Consider the following 10,016-nt stretch of genomic DNA (forward strand, 5'->3'; position numbering starts at 1 on the left):
TATTTCCCTATAAAGAAGTTCAAAAAAATAGTGATCGGTGAGTACTTATTTCCTAAAAGTATTTCTAAGTCGTAATACATAGTACTTTGATTTGGTCAAGTTCAACGGATTAACCCTTCAATTAGTTTTTTTGAATTAATATATCTTTGAGTTTGAGACACTCCAACACATTATGACTAGTGTGGAGCACTAACTAATTAGAAGAAATCACTCTTTCAATTAATAACAATTCACGTACAATCATATATCTGAGCCAGCTGGTATTACCAATAATAAAGTTAAATGAAAGTCTTCTGAAAGCTTGGGAATCAAAGGTACAAACACGATGAAGAAGAAGATGAGTACATCAACCCTCGTCTTTTCTTCCTTAATCGTCTTCTCTCTATCGTCAAGTATTTTGTTGGTGATGGGAAAGAAGACGAGTGTCTCGGTGAATGTTGGTGTGATTCTTGATGACCTTGAGTCTGTAAGTTCAAAAGTTAGGCTGAGCTGCATCGAATCGGCCATCTCAGACTTTTATAGCTCTCGTGGAAACACTCAAACGAGGCTGGTTCTGAGCATTAGGGACTCCAGAGGTGATGTTGTCGATGCCGCTGCTGCAGGTATCTCTCTAGTTCCCTTTCCTTTCATTTACGTACATTCATTTGCAATAATTTTGTGATTTTGTGGATTGTAGCCCGTGTGGATGCAAGATATATTTGTTCATAATTAACCACACTATACAACGTACAACTCTTCTTTCCTGTAAAGCTAACCTATAATTCAGATTGTCTAAAGCTTGAAAGCTTTGAAATAATTTCAAATTAGTGGGTTTAGCAGGTACCGTTTTTCTAGGTTTAGTAGGATCTATGATTATTTGATTTTCTATATAGGTTGTGTAAGTAAGGTTATAATATTTGCGATGGTCGTGACGATCATTTATATGAATTTAGATTGGGTTCTGTAATTTTAGAGAGCTAACAGTACTAATGCTGTTTACATTTTAAAAATCTTAGAGCAAAAATTTAGGGTCTTCGATAGTTCTTCGTAGTATTAAAATTTCGGAGTCGGGAGCTGTTAGATTAGCTCATTGTATGTGGCACAATACTCTGAAGTCCGAAGTCTAGAGCACTATAGAATTTTTGCAAAAATTGACATGAAAAAATTATAAACTATATGATGATCCTGATTTTTGGATATATATATATATATATATATATATATATATATATATATATAGGACTAAAATTATGAAATTGCAGTTAAAGATCCTAAAAGAAATATCCTTTGGGACCTTTGGTTGTCCCTCCTTGGTTAATTAACTGTTTTCTCCGTTAAAATGAACTATATTCTCCAAGGGCGGAAAGAAAGAATTTATTTGTGAATGGATTTGCTTTTTACCATTGGATTTAGACTGACGAAGGTTTCTTGACCAGCAGTTACTGATTGGGATGAGTTGATCTCTAGGCAGATGTTGGCCTGGGTTAAGTGTGTTCCAAACCTATCATTACTTATTAAAATAAAATACCCAAAACATTCTCTTACATGTTAACGGATTGGGCTGCCCTACTAGCTACGTAGTTCGTTTGCCCTACGTAAAAATCTCTCGTAAAGTTCGGCGATGTAGTTGGGTATAATTCGAAAGTAGTTGGGAATTTAATCATGCATCGAAGTTAAATGTGGAACGTACACTGATAGAAGAAACCTTATGTCAAAGGGAAAATGGTAGAAGAAAAAAAAGGTTGGAAATAAATGAATGTGATATTGACAGAGTCAAAAGTCTAACGTTATAATCCAATACTACAAGTTTGAATTTTGAAAGTAATAATTTTGATATTTGGTGCTTCTTTATTTTTTACCTATTATTCAAATATACAGCTTTGGACCTAATAAAGAATGTTCAAGTGCAAGCAATCTTGGGACCGAAATCATCAATGCAAACCAACTTTGTAATTGATCTTGGAGGAAAAGCACGAGTTCCTATAATCTCATTTTCAGCAACAAGTCCTTCCCTCACTTCCCTTCCAAGTACATATTTTTTCCGAGCTGCACAGATTGATTCCTCTCAAGTCAAAGCCGTAGGGGCAATTATCAAAGCTTTTGGATGGAGAGAAGCTGTGCCAATCTATATTGACAATGAGTTCGGCAACGGAGTATTACCATACTTGATCGACGCCTTGCAGATAGTTGAAGCTCGTGTCCCTTATCGAAGTGCCATTTCTGGGTCAGCAACGGATGATCAAATTGAAAAGGAGCTTTTCAAGTTGATGACAATGCAAACTAGAGTCTTCATTGTGCACATGCCCGGCCCTCTAGGCTCTCGGCTTTTTGCCAAAGCACAAAAGCTAGGGATGATGAATGAAGGCTATGTATGGATCATGACAGATGGATTGAGCAATATTTTAAGTTCAACAAATGCTTCAGTCATCAGTTCAATGCAGGGCGCACTGGGGGTGAGGACCTATGTGCCGAAAACAAAAGAACTTGTCACTTTTAGAGAGCGATGAAAAAAGCAGTTCCACCAACAAAATCCAACCATCATTGATGTTGAACTAGATGTGTTTGCACTTTGGGCATATGATGCTGCTTATGCATTAGCCATGGCCGTTGAAGAACTTGGGACTACAAGCTTTGTCTTCCAAACCACCATTTCTTCCACAAACTCATCATCAGATCTAGAGACTTTGGGGGTATCGCAAAATGGTTATCAGCTTAGCCGATCCTTGGCAAGGACGAAATTTAGAGGTCTTGCTGGAAATTTCAGTTTTGATAATGGACAGTTACAATCTTCCATCTTTGAAATATTGAATGTGATTGGTGCTGGAGCAAGAGCAATTGGGTTTTGGACACCTGAAAATGGACTGGTGAGAAATCTGATCATTAATTCGACAAACACGTCTGCACCAAATTTAGGCTTTGTCATATGGCCCGGAGAGCATGGCTCCATTCCTAAGGGATGGGAGATCCCAACAAATGGAAAAAAGTTAAGAGTTGGAGTTCCAGTGAAGGATGGTTTTACAGAGTTTGTTAAGGTGGTACGTGATAACAGCACTAATACAACACCAGATGTTATTACTGGATTCTGTATTGACGTCTTTAATGCTGCAATGGAAGGGTTACCATATGCCGTTACTTATGACTTCATTCCCTTTGCATTTTCAAATGGCAGTTCTGCGGGAACTTATGATGATTTGGTCTATCAGGTTTTCCTTGGGGTATCTACACAGAAATTAAATTAACTTCTTTTTCTGTTATTTTCTTTCCCTTATAGATTGGTGATGGCGCATATCTTTGTAATCTACAGGATTATGATGCAGTGGCAGCAGATTCAACAATTAGAGCAAACAGGTCACTGTATGTGGACTTTACATTGCCATATACTGAATCTGGTGTAGTAATGGTAGTGCCAATGAAAGATAAAAACTGGATTAAAAATGCATGGATTTTCTTGAAGCCTTTGACATGGGACTTGTGGCTTGCGAGTTTCTTTTCCTTCGTCTTCATTGGTTTTGTGGTTTGGCTTCTTGAACACCGAGTAAATGAAGATTTTCGTGGGCCTCCCACACATCAAGTTGGCACTGGCCTCTGGTTCTCTTTCTCAACAATGGTTTTTGCACAGCGTAAGTTATATACGTACATACATGATGCAACACATAATTAATCGTACTATTTTCTTCATTAATTTTTTCCTTGATCGATTATTTTACAGGGGAGAGAGTCGTTAGCAACTTGTCTAGGTTTGTGGTGATAGTATGGGTATTTGTGGTGCTCATACTGACTCAAAGTTACACAGCGAGTCTGACTTCACTGCTAACTGTGCAAAAGCTTGAGCCAACTTATACAAATATAAGCCATCTGATAAGCAATACTAAGGAGTATGTGGGCTGCCTGGATGGCTCTTTTGTCTGCGACCTTTTACAACAACGTTTCCATGCTTCCAATATTAGGAAGTATAAATCTGCACAAGAATGTAACCAACTTTTGATAAACGGGAGTCAAAACGGGGAGCCATTGACGAAACTCCAAACATGAAGCTTTTTCTTGCAAATTATTGCTCCAATTATACCATGATTGGTCCCATAATTAAAACTGATGGATTTGCCTTTGTAAGACTTCTCTCTTCCCACAATACACTCTCGCAAGCACTTTATTAAACACGTTGCTAATATATCTTTTCCACGTATACAGGTTTTTCCTAAAGGTTCGCCTCTTGTACCAGATGTATCAAGGTCGATTCTGCAATTCACCGAGGGAGACTCGATGAAGGAACTTGAACGCAAATGGTTCGGGAACGAAACATCTTGTTCAGGTAGCAACCCCATGGTGTCTGATTCTAACAGTCTTAGCCTTGATAGGTTTTGGGGTCTGTTTCTGATTGCTGGCGTCACTTCGTTATTAGCCCTCATCATATTTGTAGCCTCATTTATATGGAGTTATCAGCACAAAGGAATTAGGGGTATGCTCAAAGTGTTTGACTGTAAAGACCTGAGCTCCCATACTTTTAAGAGGAAGAATTTGGGTGATCAGTTTGAGCGGACGTCACCAAGCTGTAGCATCTACTCAATGAGCCCCTCGAATTTTAGCCATTCAAACCGTACAGATATTACAGAGATGGGGGAATAAGCAATATTGCATGCTGGTGAAGTTGAATTTCCAGCTAGTGTGCTTGATCTTCCAAACTCAGAAATGCCAACAGCTCCTCAAAGTATTCGAGAGAACAATTAATATATATCATCTTCACGGGAAATTCTAGTGTAGTGGTGGGTATCTCATACCCACATTTACAAAAGTGAGAACAAATTTTGTTGTTAAAGTTGTAATTTGAGTCCTACTTTGTGTAACCTTATTTCTAATAATGGTAATTACACCTCTTACGACATTTTACAAGTTTTTGAACAAATTCGTTGTCAATGTTGTAATCTTAGTTCTAATAATGGTAATTACACCTCTTACGACATTTTTACAAGCGTTTGAACAAATTCGTTGTCAATGTTGTAATTTTTGTTTAACTATATTTAAATAGTGTAAATGAATATGGTAACTTTTGTTCTCAATGTTGTAATTTTGGTTCAAATACTTGTAAATTTTTGTTTAAATAGTTGTAAATGAGGGTATCTCATACCCACCAGTACATTAGCTTGTCTCTCATTTTCCCAATGTACGTTGAATTGTAACTTGTAAGACAATCATAATAGCACTTAATTCATCCCTCTTGTTGGGGATAAGAATAGTATCGTATAAAATCACGTTTTGTGAGAGATGTCTCTCGCCCTTTTGTCCTAGGGCCGCAAACCCTAAGATTTGTCACGACGATATCATTGGTCCGCGTTTCTGGTGTCTGTCCCACCTGGCAGTCGAGTCCTCAGCACTCGAAAATTGTGGTTGCAAACTTGCAACCATTCCTCATCTTCTTGGTATTAAATTGGACCGAGTTCGTGAGGTACTCTGTGCGGATGACCGGCAGTGGCTTGCTGGATTGGGAGACTGCGATTTGGGATCCCAGATCCGACCTTCTTTCCTCATGGCAGCGCGTGCAGGTGGTCCATCTCAGCGGCGCTCTGACTAGTTCTTGGATGCGTGTCAAGGCGAAGGCTAGGCTTTGGGGTTGGACGCAGGTGACGGCTTCAGAGCGAGTTTTCCTGGTTATGCGGCATCAGAATTGGTGGCGTTGTTCCCCAGCGGGGCTTTGGGTCAGAGATCTTGTAGTTTTAGGTGTCAGGTTATGGGTCATATCCTGATTTCGGGCTGATCCCCACTACACGTTGTGGATTGGAGCACTCATCTTGTTCATTTCAGGGTAGGTAGCATTGCTGGTGCCGGCTGTAGCCGATTTGGAGGCCGGGACCGAGGCTTGGGGGCCCTGAGAAATTTCTCATGGGTGTGTGGGAGTGTACATATGTTCTTGATGCGATTATGTGGGTTGTCGTCCATCGGCCAAGACATTATTGGATTCGTATTTGGGATCAGGAGCATTACACAGAGATGGGCTCAGATGACTTGGGACCCAAGATTTTGGTTTTGGTTACGAATTAATTAGGGTTTCGTTTTAATCCTAGTATTGTCAGAATACTGGTTATTTATGGTCACGTTAGTTTAAGTTGCTTTAATAGGGTTGTCTAAACATGATTTAATATTGATGTAGCCAACGAGGGTGAGATGATGTTACCTACATTTAAATAAATTGACATCAAAGAAAAATAGTATTGTATATAAGCTTAGTTTGTTGGTCCATTCTCTGTATATATTCAACCAAATATATATGGCTAATTGAATCCTATATAAAAGCCTGGTTTCCCCTTCTTTTTTTTGTTAGTTATGATATCCCATAGCCAGGTCAAAGAGCTATGTTAAATAAAAGAGAAAAAAAGTATAAAGCCACGCCACAAGATAGAGGCATAATATTCATATAGCAAGCAAACTTTCACCTTCAATAACAAAGAATCAAAAATTAAAAGTACATAAATAATTCCGTATCATTGATCTAGTAACATAGTACTTACTTTTTATGAGGTCGACCCACTAATTTAATTATCTTTGTTTCTAAGGCTCAAGCAAATGGGTACATGTATTTAGAGTTTGGGACATAGGAAGATTGGTGAGTGGTGACAATGTCACTTAGCGAAAGGAAGAAGTTTTAACCGGTGAGCTATTGCGTGCTGATTAATGATTATTTAGGGAATAAGCAATAAAAAAACACAGATAAAAAAAGAAGATAAGTTGATTCTGAAAACATAAGAAGTTTGGTAAGTGGTCACAATATCACTTAGCGAAAGCAAGAAGTTTTAGATAATGTGCAATTGTCTGCTAGGTATTTAGAGAAAAACAAATAACAGACAAAAAAAAGTTGGAAAGACTGGAGAAGCGAAGAGATGTGTGATAACTCCTTATTATTTTATTTATAAAGAATATATATATAAAAAGGAAAAGATCACAAATGATCACTGACTTATGATCTATTCAACACTTTTTTTTTTTGATTGAAACTGAACTTTATTAATTCAAATAAGAATACACACTACTAAAAAGAATTGCTTTTGCGACGCCTATTTTGCGACGGCCAATTGGGCTTTTGCGACGGAAAAAACTTTTCGCGACGGAAAATTGAGCCTTTTGCGACGGAAATGTTGGCGTTGCAATAGGTGGCGTCACAAAATCCATTTGCGACGGTAAAATGCCGTGGCAAAAAGTATTTGCGACGGAAAACTGTTGCCGTCGCAGTGTCTTAAACTATTTGCGACGGATACTTTGCCGTCGCAAAAAGATATTTCATTTTAAAAAAAAATGGGGTGAATTGGTTGCGACGGATACTTTGCCGTCGCAAAAGAATATTTCATTTATAAAAAAAAAATGGTGTGAATTGCACACCAAAGCTAATACCATTTGCAGCAAATATCATAAAGAATATTTCATTTATAAAAAAATATATCGCAAGCATTCTTAAAAGCGCGGAAAGGAATATATTAGTCACCAAAGTACACTATTACAATATGTAAACAAACTAATATCCGATCAAAGGAGAATCAACTACAAAATGAAATTAAAAATGTACCGTAACTACCATACTTGTCATTAGGTATGTTCTATCAACCTTAAATAGATGCAGAGCTGCATGAACTCCAATGATTTGTCCTTGCCAAAATAAGAACCTAAACAAACAAGCCAATAGACAGAAATTTAGATTATTGATACAATGTATCTGCTATAAGGTTTGTGTTATAACCTATCAGCCAAAACTAAAACCATATGCAATTCAGTTACTAAGGTTTGTGTCAAATACATTTGCAGCTTTTCTACAATAGTAATAGAGATATGCCATGCATGCATATTAGGTAGGAAAAAGTAGGTAGGAGGTGCAGATTACAGATTTTCCTATATTAAAACAATGATCAAAACTTAGCTTATATAAAGGTAATAGTAACTAGAGTCCTAAATCATGCAAAATCGGCCTAGTCTTTAGCTTGGAGCAAAGTCATAATTTCCCTAAATCAAGTTCAGGACAGTGAATATATATCAAGCAAAATAAGCATCAACTTATACATCTTCTAGGTTAGGTGCAGATTTAAGAAGTTAAACAAATTTCTAAATTAAAACAAGAATCAAAGTAGTGCAAAATGAGGCCTAAAATTGAAAGCAAAGTCAAGAGTTTCATACCTTTTGGGAGTTGTGGAGTCTTGACTCTTGAGCTTGCTTAGTATGGTAGACAATGGAGAGGAAAAAGACTGCATCTCCAAGTAGTGAGATAGGACAATGAGTGTCTTGATATGCTTCTCCATTTGCTGATAAGGGAAGACAAAAACAAAGGAGGGGATTAGTTGATCAAAACTCTCAAACTTTTGGTGAACTCAATCAACCAAATATAACAACAAACAATCAGCTATGATGCACGGACACGGGTGCAGGGTGCGATATATATATATATATATTTTCTCCCACACCTTCATTGGATTCACCCTCATTATTAGTAGATGAATTTGTTGTTGTTGCATTTGCATCACTCATCTTCCTAAACAAAATAGAATAACAGTAAAAACAATAATCAATTTATATAACAATTTAAAATTAAAATAGATGGTTGCTGCCATAGGTATCAATTTGGACATATAAGAACAATTTATAATTGTTGGCAAGCCGTAATTGATTCCAACCCCACTCACTATAATTGATATAAGATGAATAAATTATTCTTTCAATCTCAATCTGGACATGCATTTGATTCCAACCCACTCACTATAATTGATATAAGATGATTCATTCAATCTGGACATACCTTTACGAATAGATTAATAGCCCACAAGGCACAGAACGACCTTAAACTTCCCACACCGCTTCAATCTTCAAGTTCCCAGTTCCCACACCGCTTCAACCTTCAAGCTCCCACAGACCCACACCGCTTCAACCTTTTTGCTTTCAATCAGAACATACCTATCCTCGTCGTGAAGAAGCAACGCACAGAGAGAGACGCCGCCAAGAAGCAAAGCACAGAGAGTCAGAGACACGAAGAGATAACAGATCGAAGAGAGACGTGCGGCTTGCTGTGTCTGCCATTACATAAATTCGATTAGTTAAATTCATATGCTGCATACTTTTCTTCTAACAAGATAGAGGACCCCTTCTTGATAAGATATATGCAACGAAACTGAAAAATTAGGGGCACCCAAATCAAAAAGACCACAAACCACATTGTGATTTATCATATCCAATAACTAGCACTCACATTGTGATTTCTATCAGAGGAAGCTCCGATATGGACTCCGTCGAATCAAATGAGTTCTCCACAAGTTCCCTCACAGTAGTATAAAGACATTTCCCTGGCTAAAACATCCAAAGTCAGACACTCCAAATCCCTCTACATTTTACAGAAAGCTTCAAATTTGATCCTGGAAATAAATAATCAAAGAAAAAAGGCATACATTACCAAATCCAGCAATGTTCTTGTTCTCAGCAAAGAACTCAGCTGGAGATTCTGCAGCAAAAATTGAAGATAAAAACCAAATCAATATGAAACCCAATACAAAAAAAAAATCAAAGATAGACCCAATTAATACATAAAGACACAGTCTTTTTATAGAGAGAATAATAGAGAGACTGACTCTGCTCAAGAACACTGTCTTTGGGCTTCTTTGCCGGAGTCTTTGATTTGGGTTTCTTACTGCTCTTCAAACCGAAACCATTAATATTCAGAAAGCTGACCTGCAATTCAACACCACAAACCACCAAATCTGCCCCTAAAACTCACCAAATCCCACAAATCAAACTCATTTCCACACGAAAATCCACTCCAAAACCAGAAATCCACCAAAACATAAAATAATCGATGAGAAGAGAAGAAGCAGTAGTACCTTTCTTGGCCAAAAGTGTCCTAAATCTGGGCCTTGATGACCGATTGGCCAGCTACGTCGACGTTGAGGGTTCTGGAGAGGAGATTGGATTTGCTGACGCCGAGGGGCAAGAGTGAGAGCTGAGATCTGGGTGTTTGGTATTTTAGGAGGGGCACTTTGGATAAAGAGGATTTCGATTTCGCTGAAGAGAGAGAGGAT

General features: G+C 37.8%; 1 pseudogene; it reads left to right on the plus strand.

Moving 5' to 3' along the window:
• The first annotated feature begins 325 nt into the window (after positions 1-325).
• Positions 326-4,816, plus strand: LOC112174434 (annotated as a pseudogene).
• The last annotated feature ends 5,200 nt before the right edge of the window (positions 4,817-10,016 follow it).

This window comes from Rosa chinensis, chromosome 6 (genome assembly GCF_002994745.2).
Source record: "Rosa chinensis cultivar Old Blush chromosome 6, RchiOBHm-V2, whole genome shotgun sequence".
Lineage (NCBI taxonomy): Eukaryota > Viridiplantae > Streptophyta > Magnoliopsida > Rosales > Rosaceae > Rosa > Rosa chinensis.